Consider the following 20,101-nt stretch of genomic DNA (forward strand, 5'->3'; position numbering starts at 1 on the left):
ACCCCTGACCTACTAAACTATGGACCACAGCCATCTGCATTCTAACAAGCCTTCCCACTGACTCTGATGTTCGCTCAAGTTTGAGAGTCACTGATTTAGTGGAAGTGCTGGGGACGCAGTGACAAGCAAATCAGCCTCCGAGTGACTTAGCCCGTAGAGGGTGGAAGGGAACACGTTTCCCCTTTTCTCATGTACGTGCCCAGTGCTGTGTCCCCGCAAGCTGTGGCAGAGGGTACATGTGCTCATGACTAGAGCCACACACTTGGCAAGCAGAGGAGATTATGTGAACTCACAGCCAAGGCTCTATCAGGGAAGAGCCTTATCATTACTTTTCAGGGTATGCACTTAACACCAGACACACACACACACACACACACACACAGTGTGCAGAAGAACGAACTGCTCCTTCTCCCATACCCATTGCATATCGGAGTTGTGAATTCTCAAAGCACCTCCTATGTGCATGGATTACAGGAGGGCGAGCCCCGTCATCGTGCACCTTCTGCTGAACAATCCAGTCATTACATGTGTATTGATCCCTTTCTATGTTCCATGAACTGGGCTGGGAGCATCCTGCTGAATGCGGGATAGCTTCTCTCTTTACGGGACTTCCTGTCAGGTGGAGGTGTGTGGTGAACGAACTTCCCCAAGCCTAGAACACAGGCACGCAGGCTGTGCCAGGAATTGAGGCCTCGCATTGTGCCGTGCATAGCCATGTGCCCCCGTGCACATGCACACAGACGCACCTAAATAGAGACCCATTTCTGCCCAAAACTGAAAGGCAGGAGAGAGACTTTGTTAGTATTTACACTTGTCTGCAGAAGCTCGAACTTCCTTGTTGTGCACACACTCAAAAGCACGTATGGTGTGAGAGTGCCTGGACCATGATTTTCACTTCCGCTCCCCTCTCCTCGCAGCCTAGGCTGAGTGCCGGCTTTGTGCCGTGAGCTTGCGCAAGGATGCAAGATGGGGAGCCTGGTCTCCGTGTAGGATGAAGCCTGTACAGCACTTGCTTTCCTGTGCTTGATGCTCTTTTAGTCAGTTATTTGTGTGTGCATTTTTTTTTTTCATCCATTTAACACATTTACTGAGCTCCTGCTATTTGGGGGCGCCACGGTGAGCTAGCTGGTCAGGGACGCCAGCCTCACTGTCTAGAGGGCCCTGGGACAGTGGGTTTTCTCACGACAGTGCCTGTGGATGCGCAGGCTCAGCGTGCGGGGACTGGGCTTCTCTGTATCCCCTCACACAGATGTGCCTGTGGTGTGCACGCTCCAAGCCTTCTGCTCTGCTCCCACTTCCCTTGAGCCCCAGATGTGAGCGCTAGCACCTACTCCAGGACCCCAGGCGGGGCCCTTTTCTATGGGTGGAAGGACAAAGCGCCTGTGAATCACCTCTCCTCCCTTTCCCCTCCCCCTCCCTTCCTCAAGTACTTATTGAGCAAGTGTGCTGACACTGGGCTGAGCAATGGGCTGAGAAGATTGATGTGGTCCTTGTCTCAAAGGCTATGTGTAGGTGAGTGGACTTCTGTGCCACCTAATATCCTGCATGTGCTGAGTTTGGGTGAGCTGCGGAATGGGGCTTCTTAGTAATCCCCCTCCCAGGGCACACAATGTGCAGACTTCTGCTTCCTGCTCTTGCACAGACTTAGGAATAGAGGGCCTTCTCCGTGTTGAGCGCTCAGGTGCTTGAGCCTTCTGCCCTGCTCCCCCTCTCTAATCCTTGCTATCTGGGTGCTAGTGCTGTCTTGATGCAATGCACCTGAGCAAGGATTCAGAGAGGGTGGGCTGAACTGCACCAAGAAGGACAGTCTATAAATCACCCCTCCCTCCCTCCTTCCCTCCTTCCTCCCCTCTCTTCTCCCATCCCTCTTTCCCTTCTCCGCTCCCCCTCCCCTCCCTCCTTCCTTCCCTCCCTCCTTCTCTCCTTCCCTTCTTCCCTCCTTCCCTCCCCTCTTCCTTCCCAGTAAGAGTTTTTGAGTGACTGGTGGATATTGGGAAAGCACAGGAAAACAGAATAGTCAGGGATTTGGGGCTCTCTGTCTAGTGGGCTTGCCAGTGTTCTAGAAGAAATGTCCTATTAAATAATGTCTATGTGCTCAGATGTGCAGAGTGCTAGAGAGTGAGCTTCCCTTTTACTCCCTTCCTGCCTTCTGCACCCCGGGTGGCGGGCGGGGACCAGGGCCTTCCCACCCGCTCCCTCCCTCCTTCCCTCCCTTTCAGCCCAGAAGTGAGCGCTATCTCAAGTGTTGTCTCCAGTCAGGGCTTCAAATAGATGGAGCTTTGCCTACATAGGGCAGGACTGGGTGCGTTCTGTGTCCCTTTTTGCCTTCCTGAATATGTACAGAGTTTCTGCCACGTGTCAGGCACTGTGTTGAGTGTTAAGGATACAGTAAGGAATGAGACAGGCGGAATCACTGGACTTGCCCTCTGGTGAGCACCTTTAGGAGAGCGAACTTCAGATCCACAGTGCAGATGGGCACGAATGTTGGGGGTGCCAAAGAGTGAGTCTTGATATTCCCCCAACTCATGGAGGGCACCCTCGCCCCCTCTCCTCTGAGGATGGAGAGGTGTGCACAATTGTGGAGAAGCTTCCTGCCTATAGGATGTGTAGGAGTTTGCACTCCTAAGCTGTCCCTTATCTCCCAGGACCTGCAGACAGGACTGTGAGCTTCCTTAAGATGCCTACCACAGACTCTTCTTGAATTGGGTGGGGGATGAGGGCAGGGGACCCTTCTTATTTCTCATCTTATATGCATACCACCCAGTATGGAGATGAGAACAGCCTAGATTTTTATGTTACCATACTATCTGTCTATTTCCATCTCTCTCTGTCTCTGTCTGTGTGTCCCTGTCTGGTTCACCTAGGGCATGCAGGTGCATGTTCGGATTTACTCCGTCTCTCCTGTCCTTGGTACCTGGGCCCGAGTACTCTCAGTGCAGTGCCCCAGTACAAGGATTCTAAGAGGGTGAGCCTTGCCTGACAGGGACAAGTGCAGAGTGCCCTTAGATTACCTGTCTCTCCCATTCATTTATTTCTTTGATAAATATTTATTGAGTGGCTTCTGGGGGGGATGCAGTGGCCTTACTGTCTAGGGGATTTGTGTGAGAATAAACATCTTTATTATCATTGTGTCTGCATGCTCAATGTGCAAGGAAATAAGCCTTGTGTTTCACCCTCTCAGTGCACAGAAAGGTGAATCTTCTTTTTAGCAGACCATTGGAAGCATATGGAAGAGTAGATTTCATCATTATCTGTTATGTACACGTGTAGTGTGTCGGGACGGGCCTTGTCATTGCAGGTGGGTGGAGGTGCTTGCACGTGTATGTACACACACTGTTCCCATACCTGAGCCTTCTGATTGGCTCCCTTCCTCATATTCATTGCATGTAGGTGCTGGGCTTTCTGAACCCGTCATCTATATGCCTGGGTCTAAGGAAAGTGTGCATTGTGATCATATAGGAGGACCGTTCAGCTTTACATCACTTCCCTCAGATTTGGTCACTCTTCCAGCAATTATTTAGGGAGCATTTACTATGCACCAGCCACTATGCTGGTTGCTAGAAAAACTGAGGTGAACGTAATAGACAGCACTGGATGTTTGACTTTGTGGGCACATTTAGGAGTTTCTTAGAAACTCTTCTTATGTTCTCCATCCACCTTTTGACTACGTACATGTTTGGGTGTAGAGGGAGGCAGAGGGTATTGTGCCAGAGTTCAGAGTTGCTTATCAGCAGCCTGTTTTGTCTCCTGGAAATGAGGGATAGTCCAATGAGTTATGCTATCTAGGATCAATCTTTAAGAGAAAAGAGGGAGGGGATGGAGAATGCAGATTTAGTCTAGCATTTTTCAGTGGCCTTAGCAGTATTCTCCAGTGCACTCTCCATTTCAGCTAGGCTGATCTATTCATTCCTACCTTTCTTAGTGCCTTTGCCCATTGCCCATTACAGATTTATGATTTCAGGTCAGCATAGCACTACAGTATTACAGATGGTGAGAGAGACACAGAGAGAGAAAGAGTGTGATAGAAAAAGACAAACACAACATTTCAATCTTCTTTCTCAAGTTCTTAAATAGGTGCGACTTGTTCTTTCCCAACTTCGCCTAATATACTCTGCAAAAAATGACTCAACTTGTTTAATATGTGCCCTGTAACTTCTTGTGTACTCTAAAACCCCATTTTGGTGGCTGCTCGGCCTTGCTCTTATTTTTCTCAGACTTTACATCTTTCTTGATGCACAGGGCCAGCAGCATCAGGATTCCCTGGGACCTTGTTAGAAAATCAAATGGTCAGGTCCCACCTCAGACTTAGGGAATCAGAAAATCCAGGGTGGGCTCGGGTAGGCGGCCCAGCAGTCTGTGTAATAAGCCCTCCAGGGGATTCTGATGCACGGTGCGCTTGGAGAACCATTGGCTTAAATAACTTTAATACAGATTTCTGTGTTCCACAGGATGATTTTTAAGAGTCAACATTTCCTTATGTGTAAACTGCCCTTTTAGTCTCCTTTGATTTTTTTTAACTTAATAGACTTTTTTTTTTTGAGCAGTTTTAGGTTTACAGAAAAATTGAGTAGAAAGTACAGAGAGTTATCATATACTCCCCCTACCCCAGTTTCCTCTATTACTAACATCTTGCAGTTAATATAGTATACTTGTTACAATTGATGGGCCAATATTGATACATTATTATTAACTAGAGTCCATAGTTTATATTAGGGTTCCCTCTTTGTGTTTTATATTCCATGGGTTTGGACAAATGTATAATGACATGTATCCACTATTAGAATATCATACAGAGTATCTTCATTGCCCTAAAAATCCTCCGTGCTCGCCTGTTCATTACTCCCTCCTCCCACACCCCTGGCAAACACTGATCATTTTACTATCTCCACAGTTTTGCCTTTTCCAGAATGTCATACAGTTGGAATCGTACAGTATGTAGCCTTTTCAGAATGGCTTCTTTTACTTCTTTTAGAATGCCTCCATATCTTTTCGTGGCTTGATAGCTCATTTATTTTTATCACTGAATAATATTCCATTGTCTGGATGGACTATGGTTTGTCTATTCATTCACCTACTGAAGAACATCTTGGTTTTTCCCAGTTTTGGCATTTATGAGTAAAGCTGCTATAAGCATCTGTGTGCAGGTTTTTGTGTGGATGTAAATTTTCAAATCATTTGGGTAAATACCAAGGAGCGTGATTGCTGAATTGTATAGTAAGAGTATGTTTAGTTTTGTAAGCAATTGTAGGCCTTCCAAAGTGAGTGTACCATTTTGCATTCCCACCAACGATGAATGAGAGTTCCTGTTGCTCCACATCCTCCTCAGCATTTGGTGTCAATATTTTGGATTTTAGCCATTTTAACCTGATGTTGAACATCTTTTCATATGCTTATTTACCATCCGTATATTTTCTTTAGTTAGGTTCAGATCTTTTGCCCATTTTTTAATTGCATTGTTTGTTTTCTTATTGAATTTTAAGAGTTCTTGGGAATTCCCTGGTGGTCCAGTGGTTAGGACTCCGCACTCTCACTGCTGAGGGCCCGGGTTCAATATCTGGCCAGGGAACTAAGATCCCATAAGCTGCGCAGCGTGGCCAAAAGAAAAAAAAACTTTTTTAAGAGTTATTTGTATGTTTTGGGTACCAGTCCCTTATCAGGTGTGTCTTTTGCAAATATTTTCTCCCATACGTGCCTTGTTTTTTTCATTCTTTTAGCAGTGGCTTTTGCAGAGCAGAAGTTTTTAATTTTAATAAAGTCCAATTTATCAACTTTTTTCTTTCATAGATCATACTTTTGGTGTTGTAGCTAAAACGTTATCTCCAAACCCAAGGTCACCTAGGTGTCACCTAGGTTTTCTTGCAGGAGTTTTATAGTTTTGCATTTTACATTTAGGTCTATGATCCATTTTGAGTTAATTTTTGTGAATGTTGCAGATCTGTGTCTAGATTCATTTTCTCTTTTGCATGTAGATGTCCAGTTCCAGTACCGTTTGTTGAAAAGACTGTCCTTTCTCCATTGAATTGCCTCTTGTTCTTTGTCAAAGATCAGTTGACTCTGTTTGTGTGGGTTTATTTCTGGGCTCTCTAGGCTGTTTTATTGATCAATTTGTCTATTCTTCCACCAATACCACATTGTCTTAATTACTGTAGCTTTTTAATAAGTCTTGAAGTTGGGTAATGTCAGTGCTCCGACTTTGTTCTTCTCCTTCAGTATTGTGTGAGGTATTCTGACTTTTTTTGCCCTTCCATATAAACTTTAGAATCAGTTTGTTGATATCCACAAAATAACTTTCTGGTATTTTGATTAGGATCTTGTACACATTTTATTAGATTTATACCTAATTATTTCATATTTTTGATGCTAATGTAAATGGCACTGTGTTTAGTTTTTTTTTTTATTTTACAATTTTATTCTTGGCCAAACCTAGATGTGTGATTCTGGAGCTAAGACTTAGCACTGCCCTCAAAGAGTTTATAATCCTTGGTGGGTGGGGTGAGGGAGCAGCTTGATCCTCACATTTTACAAATGTGAAAACTGATATTTAGAGAGGCAGAGGAGGAAGGGACACAGTCAGGACCGGGTTTCCTGACAACCAGTCCTGAACTCTTTCCTTCTCTCCAGTCCTTTATGTGTATTTTCCTACTATGCTAGGGGTTTACATCTCGCTCCATCAGTTGAGCTTTTGATACTAGGGCATCTGTTTAGGAAAACACTGCCAGGTTCTCTATAAGAGTGGTGTAGAAAGAGACTTCATGACATGATCTATTCCTAGATGACATGCATCGTGGAGAGGCTTCCTGCCCTCCAAGCCCGATGACTTTCTGGGAATCGCTAACGTTGTTATAGTTCTCTGATGAGTATCTCTATAGCCACAATCTCCAATTGAAAAGCTTTATTATAAACTCTTTCAACTACCCCAGAGTGGCTGTTCATGATACAGGCAAAAAAGATCGTTTCCTATGGTGTAAACTAATGTTGGAGATTTTCCAGGCTAGAAGGAGTAATGATTTCTGGTTCATTTGGTCCTCCCCACAGCAGCACATTTTACAGCTCTAATGGCATTGTGCTTTTAATTTGAAATTCCAGTTGTTCATTGCTGATATACAAGAAAGTAGTTGACTTTTGTATATTAACCTTGTATCCTGCAACCTTGCTAGAGTTGCTCATCAGTTCCAGGAGTTTTTTTCTATGTAGACAATCATGTCGTCTGTGAACAAAGACAGTTTTATTGCTTCCTTCCCAAACTGTATACCTTTTGTTTCCTCTAATTGTTATTGCATTAGTTGGGACTTCTAGTATGATGCTGAATAGGAGTGGTGAGCACAGACATCCTTGTCTTATTCCTGGTCTTAGCAGGAAAGCATCTAGATTCTTACCATTAAGTTTAAAATGTTAGCTCTAGTTGAGGAAGTTCCCCTTCATTCCTGGTTTGCTGAGAGATTTTATCATGAATGGATGTTGGATTTTTGTCAAATGCTTTTTTTTTTTTGCATCGATTGATATGTTCTTACGATTTTTCTTCTTTAGCCTTGTTGATGTAATGCATTATACTAATGGATTTTTTTAATGGTGGACCTGCCTTGCATGCCTGAAATAAATCATACTCTTTTTATACATTGTTGGATTCGATCTGCTAATATTTTGTTGAGGCTTTTCGCAACTGTGCCCATGAGAGATATTGTAGTTTTCTATTCTTGTCTTTGTCTTGTTTTGGTATTAAGATAATGCCAGTCTCATAAAATGAGTTAGGGAGTATTCTCTCTGCTTCTATTTTTGAAAGAGATTGTGGAGAATTGATATAATTTCTTCTTTAAGTGTTTGGTAGGATTCACTAGTGATTCCATCTGGGTCTGGTGCTTTCTGTTTTGGAAGGTTATTAGTGATTCAACTTATTTAATAGATATAAGCATATTCACTGATCTATTTCTCTTTGTGTGAGTTTTGGTAGATTGTATTTTTCAAGGTATTAGTCCGTTTCATCTAGGTTATCAAATTTGTGAGCATAGATTTTCTAACAATATTCCTTTATTATCTTTTTAATGTCCATAAGATGAATAGTGATGGTTCCTGTTTCTTTTTTGACATTATTAATTTGTATCTTCTCTCTCTTTTTCTTAGTTAACCTGGCTAGAGGTTTACTAATTTTATTGATCTGTTAAAAGAACCAACTCTTGGTTTTGTTGATTTATTTTATTGATTTCCTGTCTTCAGTTTCATTGATTTCTGCTCTGATTTTTATTATTTATTTTCTTGTGCTTACTTTGGGATTAATTTGCCCTTCTTTTCCTAGTTTCCTAAGGTGGAAACTTAGAGGGTTGATTTTAGACCTTTCTTCTTTTCTAATATATGCATTGAATGCTATAAATTTATCTCTAAGCGCTGGTTTTGCTGCTTCTCACAAATTTTGATTTTAAATTTTCGTTTACTTCAAAATGTTTGTTAATTTCTCTTGTGACTTATTCTTTGACCCATGTGTTATTTAGAAGTGTGTCCTTTAATCTCTAAGTATTTTCGGTTTTTCCAGCTACCTTTCTGTTGTTGATTTCTAGTTTAATTCCATTACGATCTGAGAGCAAACTTTGCATGATTTCTGTTTTTTTTTTAATTGTTAAGGTGTATTTCGGGGCCCAGAATGTCATCTGTCTTTGTGAATGATCCATGTGAGCTTAAGAAGAAAGTGTAAAAACAAAGAAAGTGTATTCTGCTGCTGCTGTTAGATGAAGGATTCTATATTTGCCAACTTGATTCAGTTGGTTGATGCTATTTAGTTCAGCTATGTGTTTACTGATTTTCTGGTTCTGGATCTGTCCATTTCCAGTAGAGGGCTGTTGAAGTCTCCAACTATAATGGTGGGTTCATCTATTTCTCTTTGCCATTCTGTCAGTTTTCACCTCATGTATTTTTATGCTCTGTTGTTAGGCACATACACATTAAGGATTCCTATGGCTTCTTAGAGAATTGACCCCTTTATCATTTTGTAATATACCTCTTTATCCCTGATAATTTGCCTTGCTCTGAAGTTAGCTTTTTCTGAAATTAATATAGCTACTCTAGCTTCCTTTTAATTAGTGTTAGCATGGTTTCTTATAGACAACATAGTTGGGTGTTGTATTTTTATCCACTATGGCAGTCTCTGCCTTTTAATTGGTATATTTAATAGACTATTATTGTTTAAAGTGATTACTGATACGTTGAGTCCACATTATCTGCCATATTTGTTACTGTTTCCTATTTGTTGCCCTTGTTGTTTTCTTATTTTATCTTCCACTCTTTCTTTGCCTTCTAGTTTTAATTGACCATTTTGTATGAGTCCATTTTTCCTCCTTTCTTAGCATATTAATCATACTTCTTTCCTTTCCTTTTTATCTTTTTACTTTTTTTAGTGGTTGCCCTTATGTTTGCAATATACATTTACAACTAATCTAAGTCTCCTTTCAAATAACACAATTCTACTTCATGAGTAATAATGCAAGTACCTTATTTTCAGAGTATTCCTACTTCCTCCCTCTGTCCCTTATAACATTCCTGTCTTTCATTTCACTTATCCATAAGATATCATCACTGAATGTTGTTGCTGTTATTATTTTGCACAAACTGTTGTCTGTAGATCAATTAAGAATTAAAAAGTATTTTATTTTACTTTAATTTATTCTTTCTCTACCACTCTTCCTTTCTTTTGTTTTTTTTAAATTTGTTTATTTATTTATTTATTTTTGGCTGTGTTGGGTCTTCGTTTCTGTGCAAGGGCTTTCTCTGGTCGCGGCGAGTGGGGGCCACTCTTCATCGCGGTGTGCAGGCCTCTCACTGTCGCGGCCTCTCTTGTTGCAGAGCACAGGCTCCAGACGTGCAGGCTCAGTAGTTGTGGCTCATGGGCCTAGTTGCTCCACAGCATGTGGGATCTTCCCAGACCAGGACTCGAACCCGTGTCCCCTGCATTGGCAGGCGGATTCTCAACCACTGCGCCACCAGGGAAGCCCGCACTCTTCCTTTCTTTACATAGGTATGAGTTTCTGACTTCTATCGTTTTTCTTTTTTCTGAAGAATATCTTTTAACATTTCCTGCAAGGTAGGTCTACTGCTGACAAATTCCCTCAATTTTTGCTTTTCTGAGAAAAGTCTTTATTTCTCATTCTGTTTTGAAGGATAATTTCTCTGGATTCAGAATTCTTGATTGGTGGTTCTTTTCAATACTTCATATTTTTCACTCTTCTCTCTTCTTGATTGCATGGTTTCTGAAGAGAAGTCTGATGTATTTCTTATCTTTGCTCTTCTATAGGTAAGGTGTTTTTTCCTCTGGCTACTTTCAGGACTTTGTCTTTGATTTTCTGCAGTTTGGGTATTATATGCCTAGTTGTAGTATGTATGTATGTATATATTTATCCTCTTTCATGTTCTCTGAGCTTCTGGACCTGTGGTTTTTATTGCTTCATTATTGCTTCATTATTATTGCTTCAAATATTTCTTTTGCAGCTTTTCTTCTTGTTATTCCTGTTATGCGTATGTTACACCTTTTGTAATTGTACCACAGCTCTTGATATTCTTTTCATTTTTTTCATTCTTCTTTTCTCTTGGCATTTCAGTTTTAGAAGTTTCTACTGACATTTCTTCAAGCTTGCTGATCCTTTTCCTCTGCTGTGTTCAGTCTATTGATGCATCTATCAAAGGCATTCTTCACCTTTTTTTTTTTTACAGCATTTTTCATTTCTAGTATTTCCTTTTGATTTTTTCCTTTAGTAGCCATCTGTTCTTGCATGTTGTCCACCTTTTCCAAGGCCCTTAGCATATTAATCATAGTTATTTTAAATTGCTGTTCTGAAAATTCCAACATTCCTTCCACATCTGACTCTGGTTCTGATGCTTGCTCTGTCTCTACATGCTGTGTTTTTTTTTTTTTTTTTCTCCTGGTCTTTTAATATGCCTTGGAATTTTTTTTGAAAGCTGGACAATGATATACTGAGTAAAAATAACTAAAGTAAATAGGCCTTTAGTGTGAAATTTTATGTTTATCTGGATGGGGGTTACGATATGTTTACTGTTTGCTGTATCTGTATGTGTCAGAGGCTAAAATTTTCTCTAATGTCTTTGTTTTTGTCTCTCATATGTATTTAGGTTTTGCAGTTCTTATAGTTGTATTCTCCTATTGTTATTCATGAGCCCTGTTGATGTGTTAGTAAGGCATGGAGGAAGGGATGTGTTCTATAGTCCTATGATTAGGTTTCAGTCTTTTATTAATCCTGTGCCCCCTTGGTTGTGAACTTCACAAGTGCTTCTCAGTTTTATTTTCTTTTGTTTTTTTCTCCTTTACGTGAGACAGGAAGGCTGGAGGGAACTAGACTTCAGTTTTCCTTTCCGCTAAGTTGGTTAGGCGTTGGTAAAATAGTTTCTCTTGAGGGCCAGCCTTGTTAAAAAGAAGAGAATGCCCTGTTCATTTTCCTGCCCCTACTGGAAGCACGAGGGGATTTTTCTCTGGTCTTCACTGGGCCTTTTGGAGTTCTTAACTCTCAAATTTGTCCACACTAAGCCTCTAGCTATTCTTCAATTACAGTTTAGGTTCTCCTACCCTGGCACTGGTTCTCAAAGAGGGTTCCACAGTGTAAGCTATGATTCTCTGTATCCGCCTGTCTGTCTCCCTAAGTTTGGGGACAGTAGTTTGTCCTGTAATCTGAGTTCTCTGATGGATCTAAGAGTTGTTGATTTTCAGTTTGTTCAATTTTTTCTCATTGTGAGGATGGGAATGAGAACTTCCAAGCTCCTTATTACATGCTTGGCCAGAAACCAGAAATCCTCCTTTAATCTTTACTTGAATATGTGCATCCACCTTTTTTATTACCTTTATCAATGATGACACAGATTTGTTCCTCTGTTCTTTTCACTTCATTTTATTGCATACATTCCCTGATGCAAAAAGTTATTTATTTTAGTACATATTAATTAATCCATTTTGTATCTGTCCATGGTCAGAAATAACTTTGCCTGTTCACCACATCTGGAATGAATGTACTATTCTGTGTTATTTTTAAAATCAACCCTAAAAAAACCCATTTGGAATTTATCACAATGTGGTATATGTTGTAATTGTACATTGTTTTCCTTTTTTTAAAAAAAATGATTATTTATTTATTATTTATTTGTGGCCGTGTTGGGTCTTTGTTTCTGTGCGAGGGCTTTCTCTAGTTGCGGCAGGCGGGGGCTACTCTTCATCGTGATGTTTTCCATTTTGATATCTAGCAGTCCCTCAACTATTTACTAAAAAGTGGTTGATTCTTTCCTTATAGTTTTGTTGCTTCTGGTTTATCAGCTATTAAGTTCTTAAAATAGTGTGTGTCCACTGCTAGAATCTCTATTCTTAATCCAGTGCCATAAGGTTTTGATGATTGTTTCTTTGTAGAAGATTAAAATCTGACAGGTTATGTTTGCCATATTTACTTAAGAAAATATATACACTAGTATCCTTGCCTACTTATTCTTCCAGGTGAAGTTCACTATCAATCTTTCAAGTTATCTAAAGGATGCCATAGGGACTCTAGATTAATATATAGTTGTAATACAATTCAGATTAGTGTCTGTTTTGTTCTTGCTATATTTAGACTTTCTATCCAAGAGCATGATACTTCTTTGTTGATTTATGTCATTCTTTTTTTCCTCCTACTTGGATTTTATAAATTTTACAGTAATATTGTGTTTCAAGTGTATGTCTCTGTCATAAATAAATTATTGTATTTTCTAGTTCTATGATAGTACATGGGAATGCAGTTGTTTTTTGTCTATTTGCCTTATAATTTCTGAATTCATTTATTACCTTTAGTTATTTTTAGTTAATATTCTTAGAGTTGTATAGATATGTATTCATGCAATCCAAACATCAAAATATATTTCTTCCTTTCCTATATGCATTCTTCACTTTTTTCCTCTTAAAGTTTTCTTTTACCATGTTAAATATAATAGGCAACAGGAGGCATCATTATCTTCCTGTATTAAGGGGAATGAGATTTTGCTTCTTGGTTTTAATTTAAATTTTCTGTATCATGTCAAGAAACAAATTTTCCACCTGGAATATTTTTAAAATATTTTAATCTGGAATAAATATAAATTTAAAAAATCTGTTCTTGACATCTGTTGAGATAATTATGGCTTTTAAAATTTTATCTGTTAGTCTGATAAATGATGTTGACAATTTCCCTTGTGATATCAGTCTTGTGTTCTTGGAATAAACTCTCCTTATTTATAGTAGGCAAATCTTTCAATGTAATGCTATATTTCAGTTTCTTAAAGTTTATTTTGGTGTTTTACTCATATATTCCAAAGTGAAAGTGATCTATAAAATATGAGTGGTGTCTTTGTCAGGCCTGGCAGGCTCTTGTCCTTGAACTTCAGGGTGCTTCTCTAGCCATCTTATTTGTCACTCTTGAAAGCCTTTCTATCAGAGTGTTATCATATTTGAAGAATCTCTGAGGGAATTCCCTGGTGGTCTAGTGGTTAGGACTTGGCACTTTCACTTCAGGGGCCTGGGTTCGATTCCTGGTCGGGGAACTAAGATCCCGCGATCTATGTGGCACGGCCAAAAAAAAAAAAAAAAGAAAGAAAGAATCTCTGAGATAAAACCGAAGAAATGCTAAGGGACAATAGCATATTATTGTTTCAATTTTAATTTCGCTGAATTTTTAAAACCCCTTTCCCCCTTTTCTTTAATAAATTATCTACTTACCAATATCTTTTGCCCTTTCATCTGTTGGGATTCAATTTTAATGATTTGAACAATCTCTTTATATATCAAGGCTATTTCTCCTTTGGAAAAATATTTATAGGAAATATTAGTTTGTGGTTTGCTTCACTTCCACTTCCTTCATCTGTCAACATGGTCTCATCTGACTGGTTTGTCCTCTTCCTCCTTCTTACCAGTCATGAGTGTTGCCCAAGTATGGTTTCTCCATTCTGTGTTCTTTCTCTCGTTTAACAATTCTCAAAGAGTGGTCTGTGCTTCCTGAGACCCTTTAACGGGGTCTGCAAAGTCAAAACTATTTTCATATTAGTATTAAGACTTTCTTTGCCTTTTTCATTGTCATTTTCTCATGAATATGCAGTGGAGTTTTCTAGAGGCTGTATGACAGGTGCTGATGTCATTGCTCTGGTGGCTAATGGAATATGTGTCCTCTTAAGGCAGACATTGAAAAAATTTGTGGGAATTCTCTGGTGTCCAGTGGTTAGGACTCTTGAGCTTCCACTGCAGGGGGCCCAGGTTCGAACCCTGGTCAGGTAACTAAGATCTCGCAAGCAGCATGGTGAGGCCAATAAATAAATAAATAAATAAAAGTAAGAATAAAAAATTTAAAAATTTTAAAAATTTAAAAAAAGATTTGCAAAATGCCTCTCACTAATTTTTTTTGGAAAATGTAGATTTTTTTCCCCAAAGTTAATGTTAACATATAATGGGATGAGTATTATTATATTTAAATACATTAACAAATATTCATTTTGAATATTTCTGGGTTTTGATTTCTAATTCAGTAAATATCTATAGATAGAACCCATATAAATAAAAGCTCTTTAGGTCCCTCAATAATTTTGAAGACTAAAGGGATCCTGAGACCAAAAAGTTTGAGAACTGCTGTTCTCGTACTGCCTGCTCTGAGTTCTGTTTTTTCTCATAACCCCTACTTGTCTGTGAGGATGACTCCCAGATGAAGACCACACTGTGAGAAGAAGCACTGTTATTTCCTCCTGGGACTTTTTACTTGAAATTTTGACAGGTAGAGAAGGTGCGCCTTGGGCTAAGGATGGGCCCAAACCTCTGAAATAAGGCACCTCAGTGACTACTGTCCATGACTTGCATTTCATTTCTGCATCTCAAAATAAAGTAACTAAAACTGGAATTGGAGTATAAACTAGATTATTTACTGAGCTCTCTCTTTGTGTCAGGCACTTAGGAACACAGATTTAAGGCACCCTGTCCTCAAGTAGCTCAAAGTATAGTGGGTAGAAAAAGGGTGATTTTATGTATGTGCCAGTTCTTATCACCTTCAATGTTATACTTAGGATTGACTTAATGTTCTTTCTTTTAAATGATAAGACAATACTCGTATCTTGGTAGGTTGTATAATGCCTCTCTTACTCTGTTTTCCTTTTGCATCCTCCCTTTTCCACATTTGTGGTATCTGGCATATGTTACGTACACGGAATGCCATGTGCAGGTCAACAGTTATCGTTCTTGAACCAAAATAAGAAATAGAAAAGTTTATTGCTTCTTTGTGCTTGTTAGCATTGGAATATGTGATATACTTTATATTTTTATTTGAAGGGTCATGTGTATCAGCCTGCCCATTGGTTTATACATTTGCTTTTGCCAAATGGGCTAGTTGAGATGGAGGTATTAATTTGTTTGTACCAACATGTGTTGCTGTCACTAGTTAAACAAGATGCTAGTATGCCATACCACAAATTAGCACCATCCCACCCCATCCCCACCTGGCTCTTTCAGTACAACTGTTGGGAATATGCACTCCTCCTCCTCCCCTTTTCCCCCTTCTTCCTCCATCCTAAATGACCTACATTGAAACTGGAAGTGGTGAACTGCCTTCCTAGCCTTTTCATCCTCTCTTCCAGTCTACTGCGGCCACACTTACCTCCTAAAACTATGTTTTTATCATGTTGCTCCTCAAAAACTACAGTGACTCCATTGGCTTCCCAACCATTTGCTCACATACAGCTACCCCGTCCTCTAGTCAAGCACAGATGCCAGCCTCATTCTCATCTCAAGCCTTTGGCCATTTTGCTTCCTGGTCCTCGAATACCTTCTTTCCTCCATGAAGCCTTCTCTAGCTTACAATCTCCCTTCCATTTTCTAAATGCCAATTTCACTTTTATTCTAACAGTTTAACACTTAGCTGTTGTATAATTACATTATGTGGAAGTTTCCTCCCCAACTAGATCATAAATTCCTTGAAAGCAGTGACAGGGTAACAAACGCTTTTTGTATCCTTAATCCTCTACCCTCATAGTGCAAGGCATAGATTTATTGAGTATTGGCTATATAAATATGTTGACTGGCTATTAACCATTCCTCCCCAACTAGAATCCTCCTCAGTAAGCATTTATTGAATACCTTCTCTGGAACAACACTAGAGTTGTTGTTCCACAACAACTACATTAACAAATATTCATTTTGAATATTTCTGGGTTTTGATTTCTAATTCAGTAAATATCTATAGATAGAACCCATATAAATAAAAGCTCACACAAAAATGAGACCACAAAATGAGACCACAAAAATGAGAAGGATATGGTGTAGTCACAAGACTCAAGTGGAAGAGATTATGCAATCAGCATAGATGTCTGAACAAAGGGTGTGTTGAGGGAAAGCCTGTTTGAGCTGGCCCTAGATGGATTGAAGGGAATTTCACCAGGCCAAAAAGAGGATGGGGACTGGATGGGATTTCAGAGAGAATATATGGCCTGAGCAAAGGTATGGAGGTGTAAAAGTACATGGCCTATGTGGAGTATAGCAAATCTATGGCAGGAGATAAGTCTGTCTGGGTAGATGGGATCTAGATTTGATAGGGCTCTGAATACCATACAAAGAAATGTAAACTTGACCCAAAAGGCAATGGGGAACCAGCTTATGATTTTAAGCAAGAAGGTGATAAAAGGCACTGAAAGTGTCAGCTGTGTAATGCAGATATCAACCAAACATTTTCCCCTGTTTGCCCTCCCCCCATAACCCTTCACTGTATGACAAGCCCTATAGTAATCCACTAGTTGGGATAATAAATCAAATCCTGTTACTTTGTTCCTGGTCTACCCTAAATTCTGGCTGACCTCAGGCTTGTGACCATCTAGAGGTTTGATTTATTCCAGATGTGCCATTCTCTGGACTGACATGTCATAGGGAAGCCCCAGAGTGTTATGGAAAGAGCAATAGGCTTGGAGTTCAACTAAATGCAGGATCAAATCTCAACTTTGAGGAACTTTAAACTATTTCCTCATTATTCTGCTGCTTTAACTTTTTGTCTGGAACTTTTTTATATCTGCAAAATAAAACCAAAGACCACCAGAATGGATTATCCACGGGCAAAATATCACTTTGAGTTTTACTGATTATGTTTTTTTTCTTTGTTGAACTCCAGTTTGTTGCATGTTTTGCTTGATCTGCTTGCTGCTTCTAATTTTCTTTTGTTGACCCTTTATTTCTATGTACTTATTAAAGAAGCACTTTATAACCCAAACACTGAACCAGATAGCTGTTCCATGAAATGTTTGAAATGAGGCAGCTCAATTTAGCTGGATTGTTCTGTGTCAGTGGGTTGCAGGAAGGAGTTTGTAAGGTCCTAATGGGGAAACGGAAGAGATTTCCAGCTTCTCCTTTGTTGAGTCTTCATCTTGTAGCGTCATTATTTTGTTTTAATGAATTCCCAGAACAATAGGTACACCTTCTGAAAATATGACTACAGGACATATTCCAAAGCCAAATATAAATTATTTTTGGACTCCCCATACTTTTTCTTCCTATGATTTGTGTGGCTAATGTAGAGTTGCTGGAACTGTGTATTTTAAATCATTTCCTGAATGAAGCACATAACCAGTGAAGAGAGAGGGAAAGGATCCTGCATCGTTTTGCAAATTTTCTTGCCTACTTTCAGTGCTAGTCACTGGAATTCACGGGCGTTGGATGAATTTAAACAGAAAGAAAATCTCTCAAGTTCTTCTCATCAGCTAAAATGGTGCTCGTTTTCTGTTAAGATTTCTAGAAACCTGGAATACCTACTTTTGAGATTGCTTTTATAGGTTTGTTGAACGTAGTAAATCCCAGAGTTAGACAAATATTAAGTGTAACTATTGACTCTGATGCCACCTATATTTAAAAGGGAAAGTTGATGTGAGGGGTGAGGGCAGGAAACATGCCTTGTTTGGATTTTGTTATTTGTGTTTAGGCTAATGTTATTTCTGCTTGTTTTTCATTTTCATCCTATTGAGTTTGAGGAAGCAACAGAAGTGTCAAATGGAATTCTTGGGAATTGAGGACTGGAGCTTGAGATAGAGATGAGGGCTAGAGATAGTAGATTTCCTTAAAGGATAAGATAAAGTAACTCAGAGTAAGGCAGGTAAGGATCTGTTATCTCAGTCAGATCGAGAGCAAAGTAGAGAGACTAATTTTTTTCTTAAATAAAGATTAAAGACACTTCTTCCTGGATGACAGGAGGGAAGACTGAGAGATTCAGAATTTCCTATGTGTCGTTGGTAATAGGAAAAACCCGCTAAGGATCCTGTGGTAGTCAGGTTAGACTCGGAAGCGGCGGCAGAGGCCGCTTTTGTCACCTTCTTGCTTAGAATCATAATTCAGAGGAATTCGTGTAAATGCATTTTTGCAGGTGTGCTCAGAGAAGGGGCATGAAGGAAGCAGGATAGAGCAGGAGGGAGTCTAGTGAGGATGAAGGATTGGCTGGCAGCGAGGGAGCTGGGCTGAAGATGCAAAGCATGGATTCTTAGTATCCTAGGAAACATTTGATCCACATAGGAAGGTTAGAGATTTTGTAGTTGAGGGAATGGTTTTATGATAGATAATTTTCTAAGTTATTAGTACCTCTGGGTAAATGACCCTACCTTCTCCACCTGACCATTATATCACCATGGAAGCATGGTAATGTTCCTGGAGAACCTGTTGTTTAGATTCATGTCTGCACAGAGTTCAAGCTATTGGTGTATACTAAAGAAGGTTGTTGAGAATGTGTTTCTTTTATTTATATTCATCCTTATCCATAAGTGAATGGCAGATTTCCCTTGGAATATCTGTTCTCTTGATTTCAGTCATCACCTTGATGTTGATAACTCCCAAGTCTTTGCCTCTCAATCTTCATTTCATCTGGCCTACCCAGCATCATTTCTGTATCTGTCCCACTATCCCACAATGCTTCATACATAATAGGTGGTTCATAAATGTCACTCATGCTGACCTTCTCCATCAGGCTGACCTCTTTATCATAAGTGAGATGTTGTGAAATTGAACACATGATTTGGAGCTTACCGTGTTTTAAAAACACTAACTGGGCAAGTTACTTAGTCTCTCTGAGCTTTGGTTTCCTCATCTGCACTAGGAGTGCTAATGCCACAGCTTAGGAACGCTGGAAAAATTAAGTGAAAGAGTTCACTTTAAGCACATGGCGCAGGGCCTGAAAATTAATTGAAGTCCTGGTAAATGTTGGTTCTTTCTCCTTTATGCTCAATGTTTAAAATATTTAATTTAACTGCTGTGATTGCAATTTTTTAGGCCTAACATTTAATTAATTAATTTTTAATTAATTAATTAATTAACTATGGCTGTGCAGGGTTATCGTTGCAGTGCACGGGCTTCTCTAGTTGTGGCGCACAGGCTCTCCAGTTGCAGTATGTGGGATCTTAGTTCCGCGACCAGAGATCAAACCCGGGCCCCCTGCATTGGGAGCACAGAGTCTTAACCACTGGACCACCAGGGAAGTCCCCCTAAAGTTTAATTTAAAGTATTTGGTCTTTACCACATTCTCACACATAATTCTGATAACCCAGAGTAAGAAGTTTCTTAAAAGAGTATTATTTAGGGCTTCCCTGGTGGCGCAGTGGTTAAGAATCCGCCTGCCAATGCAGGGGACACGGGTTCAAGCCCTGGTCCGGGAAGATCCCACGTGCCGTGGAGCAACTAAGCCTGTGCGCCACAACTACTGAGCCTGTGCTCTAGAGCCCGTGAACCACAACTACCGGGCCTGCTTGCCACAACTACTGAAGCCCACGCACCTGAAGCCCATGCTCCACAACAAGAGAAGCCACTGCAATGAGAAGCCCGCGCACCACAACAAAGAGGCGCCCCCGCTCGCTGCAACTAGAGAAAGCCTGCACACAGCAACGAAGACCCAACGCAGCCAAAAATAAAATGAATGAATGAATGAATGAATGAAATTTTTAAAAAAGAGTATTATTTGCCTAATCGAATAGAACTTTGTTGACTATGAAACTTGATGAAGATTTCATCAAAAACTGGGGTGGGGAGCTGCAGGGCTGGATAAAGTTGGCTGTAATGCTGTTTGTTTGTTTTTTAAAGAAGATCAATATACTAAGATTTTTTTGAATAAAATTTTAT

At 39.8% G+C, this 20,101-nt stretch overlaps 1 protein-coding gene across 2 annotated transcripts in view; it reads left to right on the plus strand.

The window, feature by feature from the left end:
- The window catches only part of CLCN5 (chloride voltage-gated channel 5), a 153,302-nt gene that overhangs the window by 86,244 nt on the left and 46,957 nt on the right, over positions 1-20,101 (plus strand). The window lies entirely within an intron of this gene.

The sequence above is a fragment of the Balaenoptera borealis genome (genome assembly GCF_965194805.1).
Source record: "Balaenoptera borealis genome assembly, chromosome: X".
Classification (NCBI taxonomy): Eukaryota; Metazoa; Chordata; class Mammalia; order Artiodactyla; family Balaenopteridae; genus Balaenoptera; species Balaenoptera borealis.